Source organism: Mobula birostris, chromosome 12 (genome assembly GCF_030028105.1).
Source record: "Mobula birostris isolate sMobBir1 chromosome 12, sMobBir1.hap1, whole genome shotgun sequence".
Classification (NCBI taxonomy): Eukaryota; Metazoa; Chordata; class Chondrichthyes; order Myliobatiformes; family Myliobatidae; genus Mobula; species Mobula birostris.
The window spans coordinates 25,517,725-25,536,679 of record NC_092381.1 but is presented as its reverse complement, the minus strand read 5'-3'; the positions used below and the strand labels follow the sequence as shown (position 1 = coordinate 25,536,679).

Sequence of the window (18,955 nt, the reverse complement as noted above, 5' to 3'; positions counted from 1 at the left end):
TTCTACAAAATATTGGGTTGATATTGCAACATACAGAGTAACAAAGGATCTAAAACTACATTTATAAATTACAAGATCCTGCACCACCTCCCCACAATTACACAAAGTACTTTTTTAATTAAAATTACAGGTTGAAAAAACAAGCTTTGTGAAACATACGGGAGAAAAATATTTAAAGTGTGAGTGCTTTTATTGTTTGATTAATCCTATCAGGAAAGGCAACATTGAATGGAAAGAGTATTTCAGAGGGATTACTGCTAATCTGTATGTTGCAATGCGAATTGAATACTGCAGTAAATGATTACCACTTGTCAACAAAGAACAACTAAATCAGTTACTTGTGGGTGGATTCCATTAATCCAGTCCCTCCATTTCAAGCCTGGTCTCTTCCTCATAATTTTTTCTGTTATGTTTGTTTCGATGCTAAATGCTCAACATGCTATGTTACATGTATTATTTAAAGCTATTTTTTTGCTTTCAAAATACTTTAAATTGTCAGGTGTACTCTGTAATACCAATCCTTCACAGCACAGTCACTGTGTGGTTGGTTTCTCCTGCAGGTAAGTGTTTTAACAAGAACACCTTCCATTTACACAGTACCCTTAACATAGAAAAGTAATTCTGAGACACTTCATTTAGATACAAACAGGCAAAAACAAATACTGGATCAAGACACTCAAAAGTTTGGGGAAAGTAATATTTTACCACCTTTAAGAAGGAGAATAATATGGAGAGACAGAAAAGTTCAAGGCAAGCGTCTGTGGTCTGGGGGTCTAAACTGATACATGCATGTTTGCCATGACTGGAGTGAAGGATAGACCTTATATGAAAGGTCAGCCAGTGAAGAATTCAGGAAATGAATGGAAGGGAATTATAGAAAACGAGGGGGCACGAAAATTAAGGAGTTAAAACCTGTGCTGAAAGATCATGAACCAATGTAAGTAAGAAAGCATAGGGTAATTGTAAGTATTATAATGTAGGTCTGGATAAGAATTGAAGTTTTGAATAGGCTGTAGCTAATGAATGATACAGCCAGAAGTTACTTCAAAATAATGGCTTTCCTATCATTAGAACATCCCAATATTCTTGACAATTAATTATTTCTGAAATATTATTCATGTTATATTGACAAGTGTGGAAGCAAAGAGACCACAAATAGTGATAAGTTGTTTTTTTCCCTCTCTCTGTGCATGGATAATTGAGAGCTAAGTGCTAGATCCCTGGGCATCATTGGCTATTCCTGCAATCTTTTGCACATGGCTCTAATGAGATCATTCATACCTATCAAACAAAAAATCAGATGAGGTCAGTGCAATAACATACTGAAAAAATAGTAAAAATGCACGGTGTTGCTCAAAACCAGAATGAGGTGTAAGCCTAGATAATGTGTTTGTATTTGCATTTGAACCAGAAGCAGGGAAAAAGAACAAGGATGAATTCTATTTCTGAAAAAAAAGTGCATAGATTGAAATTCCACCTCAACTTAAAAAGTTTTACCTCAAATTCTTCTACCTTCAACCGAAGAATAAAATTGATCATTGTTCAAAATATGTTTTTTTTCCAAAGTTTGGTTTATGACTTGAATGATGCTCCTTTATAGTGGATTTTCAGAATACAGGATCTCTTTAAACAGGGTAAAAGAACTGACCTTTGATCTAAACTATTATCGCTGGTTAATATTTTCACTGCACTTGTGACTGCACGGCAGAGAAATGGATTGTACTAAAGAATAGGAAAAAGTTAAAATTACTCATGAACAAATAAATACGCAAACAGTAAATTAGATTACTTTTATACTTAACCATCTGTGAAAACTGCTGAGAATCAAATTTGTAACTGCATTTTGTAATATTATAGATTTGTTTATTTAATTAATGGTGAGTTGGAAAATAACATGATGTTTTTCCAAAAAGATTCAGTACTTAACACAAACATTGAGTGGATTTGGTTTTTAGATTATTCTGGCTATTATTTAGAAAGAAAGTCTCAGCTATCAGGAAATAATTATATAGAAAGTATGAACAAAGCTTTCTTAATTACACAGAAACACTCTGTTGCCCTAATTATAGCAGTAATTTTATTTGCAAGCTTTTTAGTGGCAGGTTTTAAAAGTATGAAAAAAAAACATCATTTCAGCTTGTCTGGTAAACAAATAGAATGATCACCATGTCTGAAAAATCTGTTTAGGAAAGTAAATTATTTTGTAATGCAGTACTTTCAAAATGTTTACCATATGCAGAACTAACAGTAATATAATGTCAATTGAAGGTAAAATCTGGGTGAAGACTACTGCTATGGACATCCAAATTCAGGAAGAAGAATTCAAACATCTGTGAGCCCCAGCATCAATAATGAAGTCTTTATCAAAGAGGTGTGTAGTGCTCATCTGGTTACCTTTCACTATAATTTTCCATTCCACTTTCACTCTGATCTGACAATGACTCTCTTTGAAACCTTTTCTCACAGTGAGTTATACCTACACACAATAACAGTAGCCAGTAACATTTCAATAGTCTGAGCCTGGGAGAAGGCTCAGATAAGGTTTTAGTTGGACTCATTCCACCAGGGGGCAACACTACCGAGACTCCAGTTCAAAATCAAGATCAACCAGGAAATTGGGAATGAAATGAGTATCAACTATTGAGTGAGGCAGCTTCAAAATGGTAGAAGTTGGCAATGTTACCTTCAAAGATGGCTGCCAAAAATACATCAAAAAGCAAAACCTTATTTGCCTGATTTCATTGACCTTTTAAAGGAGTTAGCAGACTACGCAGAAAATGGTAATAAAAAATCATTAAAAATGATTTTCAAAAGATATTCAATAATGTTCCCAAAAGGGACTAATGTGCAAAGCTGGAAAATTCAAAGTCAGGCAGCAGCAATGCAGTGTAGATTGCAGAGTCACAAATTCATACAACGCTGAAGCATGCCCTTTGATCCATCGAGTTTATATTGCTCATTGTACCTATCAACACTAATCCTATTTATTCTCATTCGGCCTGCAGCCTTCTATGCTTTATCAATTTAAATACTTGTCTGTTCGGCTTCAAGACAGAAAGTAGAGGGTGGAAGCAAAAGGTATCTATTTGTAGTGGAAGGAAATGGGTAGCGTCACTGCAGGTCCTTAGCTGTTCCCAATTTACATTGATTTAGATTTTGCAATCAGGAACATGGCTTTTGAAATTTAAGACTAATAACATATTTGGGGGTGAGGTTGGCAGGGAGAATTGTCGGTACTGACGATGGTAATAGGCAATAACAGATGAACGTTAATAAATAAATGAGAAAATAACCAGTGGGTTATAGTCAATGTAAATAAATGTGAGTTGGCTCATTTTGAAGAACTGAGATGTCTCTTTTCTCTTGGAAGATAGAGGATTTGGAGGAAAAAAGGAATATTAGAATACAAATATACCAGTGATTGAAAATTGTATCACAGATTAGCAAGGTCAATAAGAAGGCAAAAAGTTTGTTGAGTAACATGCATATTTGTTGCTTAATGTAGCAGTATAAACAAGCATCAAATAATGAACCAAGAAATCTGTGAAGTGATTCACTCTGGAAGATCAAATTGGAAGGCAGAATACAGCGTAGTTGACAGGATTATCAGCAGTGTGGAGGAACAGAGGGATCTTTGGTCCACGTCCATAGTGCTCTCAAATGTGGTGTGCAAATTGATAGGGTTATTAAGAAGGTGTATGGTATGTTGGTCTTCATTAGTTGGTGTGTTGAGTTCAAGGACTTTGAGGTAACTTTGCAGCTCTATAAAATCCTGGTTAGCTGACACTTGGAATATTGTATTAATTTTTGGTCACTTCATTATAGGAAGGATGGAAGTTTCAGAGAGGGTGCAAAGGAAATTCACCATGATACTACCTGGATTAATAGAACATAGAACAGTACAGGCCCTTCGGCCCACAATGTTGTGCCGACCCTTAGACCCTACCTCCCATATAACCCCCAACCTTAAATTCCCTCATATACCTGTCTAGCAGTCTCTTAAATTTCACTAGTGTATCTGCCTCCACCACTGACTCAGGCAGTGCATTCCACGCACCAACCACTGTCTGAGTAAAAAACCTTCCTCTAATATCTCCCTTGAACTTCCCACCCCTTACCTTAAAGCCATGTCCTCTTGTATTGAGCAGTGCTGCCCTGGGGAAGAGGTGCCGGCTGTCCACTCTATCTATTCCTCTTAATATCTTGTATACCTCTATCATGTCTCCTCTCATCCTCCTTCTCTCCAAAGAGTAAAGCCCTAGCTCCCTTAATTTCTGCTCATTATCTATACTCCTTAAACCGGGCAGCATCCTGGCAAATCTGCTCTGTACCCTTTCCAATGCTTCCACATCCTTCCTATAGTGAGGTGACCAGAACTGGACACAGTACTCCAAGTGTGGTCTAACCAGAGTTTTATAGAGCTGCATCATTACCTCGTGACTCTTAAACTCTATCCCTTGACTTATGAAAGCTAACATCCCATAAGCTTTCTTAACTACCCTATCTACCTGTGAGGCAACTTTCAGAGATCTATGGACATGTACCCAGATCCTTCTGCTCCTCCACACTACCAAGTATCCTACCATTTACTTTGTACTTTGCCTTGGAGTTTGTCCTTCCAAAGTGTACCACTTCACACTTCTCCAGGTTGAACTCCATCTGCCACTTCTTAGCCCACTTCTGCATCCTATCAATGTCTCTCTGCAATCTTTGACAATCCTCTACACTATCTGCAACACCACCAACCTTTGTGCCGTCTGCAAACTTGCCAACCCACCCTTCTACCTCTACATCCAGATCGTTAATTAAAATCACGAAAAGTAGAGGTCCCAGACCAATCCTTGTGGGACACCACTAGTCACATCCCTCCAATCCGAAAGTACTCCCTCCACCACTGCTTTCTGCAGGAGAGCCAATTCTGAATCCACCTGGCCAAACTTCCCTGGATCTCATGCCTTCTGACTTTCTGAATAAGCCTACTGTGTGGAACCTTATCAAATGCCTTACTAAAATCCATGTAGATCACATCCACTGCACTACCCTCATCTATATGTCTAGTCACCTCCTCAAAGAACTCTATCAGGCTTGTTGGACACAATCTGCCTTTCACAAAGCCATGCTGACTGTCCCTGATCAGACCATGATTCTCTAAATGCCCATAGATCCTATCTCTAAGAATCTTTTCCAACAGCTTTCCCACCACAGACGTAAGGCTCACTGGTCTATAATTACCCAGACTGTCCCTATTACTTTTTTTGAACAAGGGGACAACAAAGTCCCCTTGGAATGCATGTCTTATGATGAAAGGTTAAGTGAACTAGGGCTTTTCTCTTTGGAGCAAAGGAGGATTAGAAGCGACTTGATAGAGGTGTACAATATGATAAGAGCCAAGATCGAGTAGATAGCCAAAGACCTTTTCCCAGGGCGGACATGGCTAATATGAGGATGCATAATATTAATGTGGTTATGCATGTATGGCGGGGTGTGGTTCCAGAGGTAATTTTTTACAGACAGCGTGGTAGGTGTGTGGAATGTCGTACTGGGGTGATAGTAGAGGCAGATATTTGAGGGGCATTTAAGAAGCTCTTAGATCACCACATGGATGATAGAAAAATAGAGTACTATGTGGGAGGGAAGGGTTAGATTGATCTTAGAGTAGCTTAAAATGCCGGCACAACATCATGGGCCAAAGGGTCCATACTGTGCTGTAATATTCTATGTTCAATGGCTTTATCCGGCACAAACCCTAGTATAATAACTCAGCAACACATACAAAATGCTGGAGGAACTCAGCAGGCCAGGCACCATCTATGGATAAGAGTAAACAGTCAACTTTTTGGGCCGAGACCCTTCATCAGGACTTCTTTCCATAGATGCTGCTTGGCCTGCTGAGTTCCTCCAGCGTTTTGTGTGTGTTGCCTGGATTGCCAGCATCTGCAGATATTCTCCTGTCTATAATATCTCAGTGTCCCTCTCTAAGCACAGGATGCCATGCTTGGCAAACATTCAGGAGTAACTGCAGCGTGATTTCATGACCATTGATAATGCGACCTAACGGCAGGACCAGCAGACCGGCTGGGCCCATGTTGTTGACTGACGTGACCCCATGAATAAGCCACTGAAGGTCACAGGAAGTGTATTCACTTAATGGTGTGAATATTAAAAATATGTTGTGAGGTGGCATTTCTGAGGCTCCATGCATGTTCAACTATACATGGTTAAAATAAAGGATTAGTTGGATGAAGTCAGGAGTAAAAGCGGAAAATGCAGGTCAAACAGCATCTGAGGAGAAACTTTTTACACTGTAGAGTGTTAAGTTGTAATTTTGGTGTCCATACTCCAGTTAATTCTGGGTGGAAAATCACCAAAGGCCGGCTGATATGGTGGCCATCTTAATTCCGGCCACAAATCTGCAAGTGTACATTGCTGACATCTTAGATCCAATAATATACAGCAGGCAAAGCAAATGTTTACTATCGCACTAAACATTGCAAATTTAGAGTGAACAGTCAATTCAATGCAATGCGAAGCTATGTGCTAAAGTGAAGCTTGTAACCTCTAAACACAACAGATCATGACTGCAATATATTGCATTGGCTCTCAACCGGACATTTTGATTCATTGTCCAATATATTCATACAATCAATCAATTCACAAAATGCTGAAATGGCTGCACAGTGCATTAGTACTTGCAGTATTTTGCACTTCTTGGTACAAGTTCTTTAAGTAATCATATGGTACAGAAATATTATATAGTATTCAGTCACACAGAGAGTATGTATGTATGTGTGTGTGTGTGTGTGTGTGTGTATATATATATATATACACCTCTTGTATAACTGCTGTGAAATGTAGGGAAACCTTTTATAATCAACCTCACAGACTAATCTAGCCAGCAGTCTTTATTGTGATATTTTCATTTTCCGTCACTTTTCAGAGCAAATTCTAAAATACTAAATTTATCTACTCATTCTTAGTTTTATTTCATTCTTAGTGAATTCTCAAAAGCAGAAGGGCAAAAACTACAGTTTTATTTCAGTAGTTAAAAATAGCTGTAGTGATATAACTTTTTCAAACAAAGGGACACATAGTGGTTGTTGGGAGACACTTCTAACAAATACAACAGAACACTTACTTTTCCCTCCTGATTTATCCTGCATGAACATCTGGGAGCACCTCTCCCAGCAAATACTAACAGGTTTGATCATAAACACAAGAGATTCTGCAGATGTTTGAAATCCAAAATAGCACACTCAAAATGTTGGAAGCTCTGCAGGCCAGGTAGTATCTTTGGAAAAGAATAAAGAAAGGATGTTTCAGGCCGAGACCCTTAATCAGGACTCATTGACAGGCATACTGATCAGGTGGGAAGAATGTAGGTGGATGTGATGTTGATTTGAGAGATGGTACACAGGGTCTGTTGTTGGGTACAGAGAATATCAGAGATTATGTGAGCATAGGGATATAAATAGCAGCAGGATGAAGGCATGCAGCTGCTGAAGTCCAAAATAGAATTCAGAAAGGTCATAATTCCTCAGATTTTGGTGTTAATTCCACATATTATAATTATACTTCAATCATACCAGTGCCTAAGAAGAATGTGGTAGCCTACCTCAATGACTATCGTCCAGTAGCACCTGCATCCACTGTGATGAAGTGTTTTGAGAGGTTGTTGATGAAACCTATCAACTCCTGCCTGAGAAGTGATTTGGATCCGCTCTAGCTTGCTTACTGTCATAATAGGTCCATAGCAGATGGTATTTCATTGGCTCTTCTCTCAACCCTGGATCATTGGGACAGTGAAGGTGCATACATCAGGATGCTCTTCATTGACTGCAGCTCAGGCCTCAATACTATCATCCCCTTAAAACTAATCAATAAACTTCAGGAGCTAAGCCTCAATACTTCCATCTGCAATTTCCTCACATGCAGACCCGGTCAGTTTGGATTGGCAGTATCTCCTCCAAAATCATTTTTGTTACAGGTGCACCACAAGGCTGTGTGCCTAGCACCCTGCACTACTCACTTTACGCTTATGACTGTAAGGCTAAGCACAGCTCCTATGCAATATTTCAGTTTGCTGACAACATCACTGTTGTTGGCTGAATCAGAGTTGGTGATGAATCAGCATACAGGAGGGAGAATGGAAATCTGCTGAGTGGTGCCACAACAACAATCACTTACTCAATGTCAGCAAAACCAAGGAGCTGATTATTGACTTCAGGAAGAGGAAATTGGAGGTCCATGAGCCAGGCCTCATCAGGAGATCAGCAACTTTAACTTCCTCGGGTTTATCATTTCAGAGGATCTGTCCTGGGTCAGCACATAAGTGCCATGAGGAAGAAAGCATGGCAATCGGTCTACTTTCTACTTTCTTCCAAGTTTGTGAAGATTCGACGGGTCATCTAAAACTTTGACAAATATCTATAGATATGCAGTGGAGAGTATGTTGATGGGTTGCATCATGGCCTGGTATGGAAACACTACTGCCCTTGAACAGAAAAGCCTACAAAAAACAGTTGGATATAGCCCCAACCATCACAGTTAAGGCCCTCCCTCATGGTTCATGAGGGGGACATTGGATCTGTGGTGGGAGAGAGAGCTCAGCGGAGGTGGGCAGAAACAGTTGAGAAATTCTGCATGCCACAGTTACTGAGGAGACATAGGATTGTGCATATTTAGGCACTTAAGGGCCAATAAAAAGAAGTTAGGTTTAAGCAGAATGGCCATTTTGGGAGTGGGACAGTGTTAGAGTGGAAAGGTCAGACTTTGGCTCATAGGGGCTTTGCCGAAGAGGGGCGAAGGCAATAGATAGAGTTTTTTCCATTTCATATTTCTTTCTTTCTCATTTGCAGAGTTAGATTAGTGGGGATGCCAGGTAGGATGGTGGAATGCTCCTCTTGTGGGATCTAGGAAAGCAGGGAAACCTCCAGTGTTCCTGGCAATCATACCAGCAAGAAGTGCATCCAACTACAGTTTCTTTCAGACCGTGTTAAGGAAGTGGAGCTGGAAATGGATGAACTCCCGATCATTTAGGAGGCTCAGGCGTTGATTGACAGGACACATGGGATAATAGTTACACCCTAGGTGCAGGACACAGGTAACTGAGTGATCGTCAGGAGGGGAAAGGGGTTAGGCAGCTAGAGTAGAGTAACCCTGTGGCCATTCTCCTCATCAGAAGGTTTATTGCTGGTGGGAGGGGGGAGGGTGGAAATGACATAGCAGAGGTAAGCCACAGTGGTGTGGAGTCTGGCTGTGTGGCTCAGAACAGAAGAGGCTGTGGAAAAGGGGTGACCTGTAGTGTAAGGGGATTCATTAGTACAAGGAGCAGACAGGAGGCTCTGTGGATGAGAACAAGATTTCTAGATGGAATATTGTCTCCTGGGTGCCAAGGTCAGGGACATCTCAGATCTAGTCAATAGCATTCTTAAGTGGGATTGTGAGCAGTCAGAGGTCCACATCAGCAACAATTACATGGGTAGGAAGATTGATGAGGTCCTGAAATGTGAGTTCAGGTAGTTAGCTGCTAAGTTAAAGGACAGGACCTCCAAAGTTGTGATCTCAAGATTGCTACCCACGCCACATACTAGCGAGGCCAGAAGTAGAAAGATTATGTGGTTTAACACATGGCTCTATGAAACCTCTGACTCTAGAAGAATTCCCTGAGCTGTTACACCATTGCACCCTGCGGACGATCAATTCCTACAGGAAGGTGAGCAAAACTGCTTACAATACTCCAAAGTAGATCTCACCAATAATATACTACATGATAAATAAAACAAGTAAACCTTGCTGAACTGCCTTTTGTGCAAAGCAGTAAAGTACATAATTTGCACTTTTCCATTAAGACCTGTCCATTGATAACAAACGGCAGAGAGTTTAGAGGGCACCCTTTGAAAATGGACAAACATCACCTCAACTTTCTTGATGCAGGATTTTGACCCAAAATGCTGCAATTCCTCCCCTGTTCAACAGATGTTGTTTGGCCCACAGAGGTTCCCAACTTGAGGTCCACAGACCCCTTGCTTAATGTATTGGTTCATGACATAAAAAAGGTTGGGGAACCCTGCTCTAGCATCTAGTCTCTTTTATCTTGTGATCATATCAACTTTGATCATTTGCATCGAAAATAGGCACAATGCTAAACACATACAATGATTTCAATGTGACATTGTAGTATACTTTAAAGTACAGAACTAGTGACTTTAAATGTTTCATTTAAACCTTTACCACAAAAGCTGTTAGATAATTTTGGATTTTGTTATTATATTATTTAGTCTTTTATTATTATAGGTAAAGCCATTAAGATACAACATTAAAGCTGGGTCCCAAAAATATGGTCAGTCTCTTAATTATCTGCGAGAGGGCCACTGGGGTGTGTTCAACATAATTGTTATATCTGCTTGCAATATCTTCTTAAACAATAGTATATTAGAAAGCTGTAATATGGTTCCAGGCATTCAAATGAAATTAATAAATTCAAATTCTCCATGCCAGGAAAAAAATAAATAGCATCTGGATTTACAGTGAAGTTTGTAGCGAGATGAGAGAGTTTACATTTTGTAACTCAAGATTTGGCTGCAGAATTAATCAACACCATTTCAAAAATAGATCACTGGGTCAAGTATCACATATTCTATTATATAATAATGAATGTTCCTCAAAATAGTGTAATTAGGATGTGCTGAAACAATGAAAAATTCAATGCAAGTTCCTTTGTTATGCAACCTTAGGAACATTAAAGCCTTAATAACTTAATGCTTAAAAACTGCAGAGGTATTTTGTATAAGAAGTTGTCAGAATTCTACCAAATTGTGCTGGTTATTAGAAATAATTTTGATAGAAAGAGTATTTATCAAAGCCCCAGGATATGTTGCTGTGCCTGCAGAAGTAAACCTGAAAGCTTGTGACCTGAGATTTCCTGATGGCAGAAACAAAGCAGCAACTCTAGTAATCTCACCAATAAAACTATTAACACATTTGGAAGATGTTTATTTCTTTTCCTTAGTAGAGCAGAGTCAATATATTGCTCAACAACCCTGTGTTTCCACATGCCGCATTGAGATCCAACTCTGATCCTAATAGTGTGGTGCTTGCAATAAGAATTTCTACTTTACATTGGTTGGACTGAGAAATGTGTTTTTTTTTGCTAGCTTGTCGGGAAAGCAGGTGGATCGAGAGAAGGGAGAGCAGAAGAGCACCTTTGGGTGAAGTGAGATATTGCCAAAAAGAAAGAGATTAACCATTGACCCTTTAACTTAAAAGATATCAAACTTGTCGATCATCTGAATTTAACAACTGATAGGATAAAATATACATGGGTTAGAATTTGTTGCCTGCTGTATGTATTATATGTACTGTATTAAATTGTTGATGTTCTGCTATATGTATACTGGCCTTTGATTTTGAGGCTGGGTTCCATGAAAATAAAGAAGACAACATTTTAAAAGCAGAAGACTATGAAGTCATTATTGCCTCATACATTTAACACATGTAAAAGATGAAGAGTTTCCAATTCTATGAATTTCTATACCTGTGGTATTGGTATTGGCATCTTATAGTCACAACCACCAAGATACAGTGACAAGCTTGTCTTGCATACTGTTTGTACAGATTAAATCATTACATCATTACACAGTGCATTGAATTGGAATAAAGTAAAACAATAACAAATAAAGTATAAAAGTTACCAAAAAAATGCAGTGCAGGTAATGATAAAGATCAAGATCACAATGAGGTAGATCATGAAACTGAAAGTCCATTTTATTTTGCAAGAAGTTTGTTCAAAAGTCTGAAAGCAGTAGGGCAGAAGCTGCCATTGAGCTTGTAGGTAGTGCTTGCAATTTTTTGTATCTTCTGTTATGGAAGAGGGAAGTAGAATGCCCAGGGTGGGTGGGGTCTTTGGTTATGCTGGCTGCTTTACTGAGGCAACAAGGACTACAGGCAGAGTCTATAGAGGGGAGGTTGGTTCTTATGATCTGGGCTGGGTGGAATTTTGGCTGGCAATGTTATAGTCTGGGGAGCAGGTCCATATGAATGATGTTTCGCAGAAGAGCATGAAACATAGGAGCAGAATTTGGCTATTGGAGACTGCTCCGCCATTCCATCACAGCTGATTTATTATCCCTCTCAACCCCTTTTTCCAGCCTTTCCCCTATAACCCCTTACTAATCAAGAACCTATCAACCTCCGTTTTAAATATACCCGTGACTTAGTCTCTACAGCCATCTGTGACAATGAATTCCACAGATCCACCACTCTCTGATTGAATAAATTCCTCCTCATCTCTGTTCTAAAGGAACGTCCTTCTATTCTGAGGCAATGCACCCTGGTCCTAGACCCCCCACTTTAGGAAATATCCTCTCCACATCTACTCTATCTAGTCCTTTCAGTATTCCATAGCTTCAATGAGATCCTCCTTGATCCTTCTAAGCTCCAGTGAGTACAATTCCAGAGCCATCGAACGATACTCTTATCTTAACCCTTTCAATCCTGGGATCATTCTTGTGGACCCTCTCTGGACCCTCTCCAATGATAGCCTTGGATAAGAGGCCCAAAACTGCTTACAATACTCCGTGTGGACTGATCAATGCCTTATAAATGCCTCAGCATTTCATCCTTGCTTTTGTATTCTAGTCCTCCTGAAATGAATGCTAACATTGCATTTCCCTTCCTTACCACCCGTATGAAGGTTGACTACTGATATTTTGTGTTTCAATTGAAGCGCAGTTCCCGATATCGTTCAGAAAGTCTGGAATAAGCTTTGTTACTGCCATAGTTGTGGCTTTGCAGAAGATAGGCAGCCCAGTGGCTGTGGAGAAATACTCCAGCTGAGACCATTCCATGTTCAATCACTGAACTGCATTATATGTACAATTCTGAAACAGGAAAAGAAAACACAATATGCTCCCCATGGTCAGATTATATTTGTGGCTAGTGAAGTTGCTCATGGTAGCAAGCTTTTGGGAAGATATCCACTTTTTTTTCAGTTTCTTTTCTCCCCCAGCTACCTTTGTTACCTCTGATACCCAGAGCCATCCAGATGTAATCAGCTGTAACTGAAGGGAGCCTGGCGGTCTTGTAGAGAGAAGATGAATGTCTTGCACCACAGTCTCAGAATTATTAAGCTGGCCTTCTGAGCTCTGAAAGTAACGCATCATTTGTCCAACTACTGTTCTGCACCGTTTTGTATCCACTTGGTAATAGGGGGTTCTTGTCCATTGCTGTGAGCCATGTGAATTTGATTCTTCCTTGCAGCAGCCAATTGTTTACTGCTTTCCAGGCAGAGGGGGAAATCTCATTGAGCTTATGACTGGAAAAACAGCTAATTAATCAGATCAAGGTTTTGACTTCCTGTTCACATATGCTGCCAGATCAGTAGCAACACTGGTATTAAGATTTTGAGCAGACGTCTAACCAAACTTTGCTGTTTTTCACATTGCCACTTAGCAGGCCATCTAATTGCAGGAGCTTCCTGGTTCACAAGCAGTATATGGCTGAGCACGATTCTTACATCATGGGCTTGTATAGTCACAGCCAGTCTGGGAAAGACAGGAGGCTAATTAACACAGTGTCCTGAGAGATCTACAAGCCAGGGGTTACCGCCTAGGAGCAATAGGAATTGCAGGATGCATTGATTATACTGTATATATGATATTAGGGTGGCACATTATTACAGCACCAACTGTAAGATTAGACTTCTATTTCTGCTGCTGTTTGTTTGTATGTTCTCCCCGTGACCATTTGGATTTCCTCTGGGTTCTCTGGTTTCCTCCCACATTCTAAAAAAGATGCTTAGGGTTGTGGCCAGGCTATGTTAGCACTGGAAACACGACAACACTTGCCGGCTACCCCGAACAATCCTCAATGATTTGATTTGACATGAATGGTGCCTTTCAGTATATGCATTGATGTACATGTGACAAATGCAGCTAATCTCATCTTACAACAATGAATCGGAACTGGACCTTTGCAACAAATTAAATACATCATCATGAGTGCAGAGTTGTCCATTCTCATATCCTGATGATTTATATCAAGGTTTCTGTCGCCTTGGAGATGGTTCTGTTTTGGAACATTATGAGTCTCAAAGGTAGTAACAGCAGAGATTCATCAGATATCAAAGTCTGAATATGTGTCTGAACTGGAGCTCTTGCTGTTAACCAAATATAAATATACTTTGCTTAAAATATACTCAATGAGCTGGCCTCCACAGTCATTGGTGGTAATAAATTCCACAGATTCACCACTCTCTGGCTAAAAAATCTCTTCTCATCTTTTTTCTTTATTCTGGCATCTTTCCCTGACCTTCTCAGTCCTGAAAAAGGGTCTCAGCCCAAAATGTTTATTCATTTCCTTAGATGCTTCCTGACCTGTTGAGTTCCTCTGGCATTTTGAGTGTGTTCCTTCTTATCTCTGTTCTAAATGGACATTCCACTATTCTGAGGCTGTGCCCTTTGGCCCTAGACGCTCCACATCCACTCAATCTAGGCCTTTCAATATTTGATAGATTTTAATGAGATTCCCACCCCCACATTCTTCTAAACTCCAGTGAGTACAGGCCCAGAGTTTTTCATACGTGATAACCTGAAAATCTCAGTAGCAGAAACAAGTGACTCAGATAGATCTCCTAAAAGAAATCAAATGCTCCACAGTCTTTAATTGTAGACCCGTATAGCTGTTGGATCTCTTGTACAATTAAAGAATCTACAAGAAATGGCGACACAAAATTCCCTGATGCAGCCAGTACAATTTTTGATGTTTCTTTTTATAGGTTATATTGGGTGAATGATGTAAACTGGACACTGCAGAGGTATGAGTTTCTGAGTTAACTCCAGTTGAGTTAGTTTCATGTTGTTGATTGGCACAGCGAACATATTAAGAATTACTTTCATACATAGAAATGATGATATCCAGTGATCCAGATTGCTCACTGAGCAGAGAACATGTATTTTGAAAACTCCAGGTTATGCAACATTTTTTGCAAACCTTTACACAGCTGCAATTTAAAGTAGATTAGAATTTCAAAATGCATTTTAATGCACCCTACAAGCTCCTTTGGTGAGTGTTGCTGAGCTATGTATAACACAGTTCTCAACATCAGCACCGCAAGGAAACTTTATGAACAACAGCCCACATCCTTCAAAAATTATTTTTTGCCTGTCAAGAACTTCATTAGCATATGATTATTGAATTATGGAGTCAAGTAAAAATTTGTGGCTCTATTTCATTAAGTGATGGATTGGTAGAATTTTAATGGTTTGCCTTGGTAAATAAAATAATTTTTAAAAATATAGATAGAGGTCATACAATAAATTAAAATATTGGAGCAGCATAGAATGTTTTCAAAAATTAAGCTCTGTTCTGGAGTTGCAATGAGTGATGAGGTGATGGTATGCAGAGCTGAGAGCCAGCATTTACCCTAAAGGATATTTAGCACCCGGCAATAGCGATGTCTCCAATCAGGCTGAGTAGCCAATCACTTTGAAGAACTCTCACAGGAAACATGTCAGAAAGTGACATTTTTAAAACAAACCTTCAAAACATATTACAGACAGCAAAATAAAAATTGGAAGATGCATGTGAGGTTAAGGTAGCATGAACAAACATTTGAAGATCTTCAGTTATTTTAAAGACATGATGTAATTTTTAGATAACAATCTGAGGTGAGTTCAACTCCATGCATTAAATTAGATGTTCAGGGATGGAAAGGGGGTTTCGCAATAATTGTGGCTGAGTACATCATTAATACTCAGCTACACCTCATTTAGCAAAGTGTAGCATTTTTAAGCGTATTTACAGCAAAAATAGTCTGTAAAATACTAAATTGTTATCAATTCAGTGATTTCAAAAAGACTTCCATCTGTAAGAGCTCCAGTACCATACCCCCTGGAGAAGAAGTGCTACTGACAGCAGCTTTTGGAATTGTGCTTTTCAGTATCACAGGCTCCAGATGTTATTGTGAGATTCACAGTGTAATTACAGCAAACGTTAACAGCTTTGTCATCATTACAGCTACAAAATCTGGGCCAAGGATGCTGTATTCAAAGATCTGTGCGCAAGTCCCAATAAGATAAGAATACTCTACCAAATAAATATGGCTTAACAGTATCTGCTTTTATAGCATGATCTAAATTCTGGATTGCCTTCATCTTGCCTGACAATTGATAGTATAATTGAAAAGATGACAAGCCCAAAAGTTCAATATAAAGAAACGAAGTGTCGGTGCATTTTAAAGGGTTAATCTTTGTGTTTGCCGAATGCCTCACTATCATTGTTGCCTTGAGCATAACAGCACTTAGATTACTACTATGGGAATACCGTACAATCATGAGAATGTAATACTATGTGCAAACGATTGTGGGAAAATGGTGAGTGAAGACAGGAATGGGATTCGTGAAGATGAGTTCTGATTCGGTGGTATGAGATGGTGCTATGTATTGGTACACTTAATACAGCATTTCTTATCAGTGGAAAACGTACAAAAGTACAGTGGTTGGGGGGCTTGTGGGGGCTTACAAGGCCTCACCGATCGACCTCCACCCGGGCTATAGCCCTCCACATATGTACTTACCCAAATTTCTCTTAAGTATTGATTCCTAGGACACATCATATGGAAAGATGAACTAGAAAAACTCATACTCTCTGGAAAGATTGAGAGGAGTAAGCCTAGAGAAAGACCTCGGCTTATGTACATCAAAAGCATAGCCAGGTGGCTCCACATCAAGGAAATGGAAGTCATCCAAAAAACGAAGGATAGGTCTATATGGAAAACCATGGTCACCAACGTCCGCATCGGATATGGTTCCTAGACAGACAGATATTGAAATCAAACCCACATTCACCACTTGCACTGGCAGCTCGTTCCATAGTCTGACCACCCTCTCACTGAAGAACCCTCATGTTCCCCTTAAACATTTCACCTTTCACTTTTCATCCATGACCTCTAGTTGTAGTCTCACCAACCTCAGTGGAAAAAGCCTGCTTACATTTATCCTATCTATACCCCTCATAATTTTGTATCCCTCTATTAAATCTCTTCTCAATCTTCTGCATTCTAAGGAATAAAGTCCTAACTTATTCAATCATTCTTTGTAACTTAGGTCTTCAAGTTCTGGTATCATCCTTATTAATTTTCTCTGCTCTCCTCTAATCTAAAATTTCGGGAGAAGATGGCAGCACGATGATAGCGCGTGCAGTCTCTCTGGTGATGAATATCTGTTATCTGTCAAGTAGGGGACCGTGCACAATTCCTGATTTGATGGAGACAGACATGAGTGCACAGTGGAACATCTGGAAAACTTCTGAAATGTCTGCTTTGCTACCGCTGCTACTGCGTGGTAACTGGAATCTCTGGAGCTGAAGGCCTCGAAATCCTCGGCTTTGCGTGTTTCAGCGGCCGGGGAGAGGTCGAAGGCGCTTGGCAGAGTATGACGCTCGGGAGGCTGTATCGGAGAGACTGCTCGGAAACTCGGAATTTTTGGACGGATGGACTCAGTGTCGGCTGTGGTTGGCTGCTTCCAAGGTATCGGCAAGTTGACGGTGCCTGGAGGTTTATGGCAGGGAGTTTCTCCCTTTTGCCGCCGCTTTTGGAGACTCGGGAGTCAATCGACTTGGGGACTTTGAGACTTTTTTTTATTGTGCCTATGGTCTGTTCTTCACCAAATTATGGTATTGCTTTGCACTGCTGTAACTATATAGTCTAATTATGTGGTTTTGTCAGTGTTAGTCTTTGGTCTGTCTTGTTTTCTGTGATATCACACCGGAGAAATATTGTATCATTTCTTAATGCATGTATGCATTTCTAAATGACAATAAAAGAGGACTGAGTGTTCTCATAATCTAATCTTATTTACATTTTACCTGTGTCGGTGAGCATATCTGGACACAACACCCCAAATTAGGCCTCACCAATGCCTTATACAATTTCAACATAACATCCCATCTCCTGTGCTCTGTACTTTGGTTTGTAAAGGCCAGTGGACCAAAAACTTTGTTTACGACCTTACCTACCCATGAAACCACTTTCAATTAACTATGGACATCTATTCACAGACACCTGTGTTCTGCAGCACTCGTCAGTGTCGACTCTCACTGTATATGGCCTACCCTGGCTGGTCCTCCCAAAATGCAGCACTTCACACAAATTCAACCTGATGTTCTTCAGTCCAGCTGGTCCAGATCCTGCTGCAAGCTATGGTAGGCTTCCTCACTATCCATTACACTCTCAGTCTTGGTGCCATCCACAGATTTGCTGATCCAGTTTACTTTATCATTCAGATCATTGATTTATTGTAGATAACAAACAACAACAGACACACACTAATCCCTGCAGCACACCATAAGTCACAGGCCTCCTGTCTGAGAGGCAACCATCTATAGCCACTCTCTGGCTTCTTCTGCAAAGCCAATATCTACTACCTCATCGTGAATGTCAAGTGACTGAACCCTCTTGACTATGCAGGACCTTGTCAAAGGTCTTGTTAAAGTCCATGTAGACAACATCCACTGCATTGCCTTCATCAACTTTCCTGGTAACTTCCTTGAAAAATTCTATAAGATTGGTTAGACATGACTTACCATGATAAAAGCCATGTTGACTATCCCTAACAAGAGAAAATCTGCAGATGCTAGAAATCTGAGCAACGTACACACACAAAAGATTTCAGCCTGAAACGTCAGCTGTTACTTTTTTCCACAGAAGCTGCTTGGCCTGCTGAGTTCCTCCAGCATTTTGTGTGCATTGACTATCCCTTATCAGTCTCTGTCTATCCAAATATTTATATATCCAGTCCCTTGGAATACCTTCCAATATCTTTTCCACTACTGATAATTATCGGATCACTAGCCTATAATTTCCTGGTTTATTCTTAACTTTTCTTAAACAACATTATCTATCCTCCAATACTCTGGCATCTTATCCATGGGCAAGGATGTTTTAAATATATCTGATAGG

General features: G+C 39.8%; 1 long non-coding RNA gene across 1 annotated transcript; it reads left to right on the top strand.

Moving 5' to 3' along the window:
• Positions 1 to 456: 456 nt before the first annotated feature.
• LOC140206275 (uncharacterized) lies at positions 457 to 11,431 on the top strand. Its single transcript, XR_011888106.1, has 3 exons — positions 457 to 560; positions 2,269 to 2,371; positions 11,154 to 11,431. It is a non-coding gene; the product is annotated as an uncharacterized lncRNA (long non-coding RNA).
• Positions 11,432 to 18,955: the final 7,524 nt, after the last annotated feature.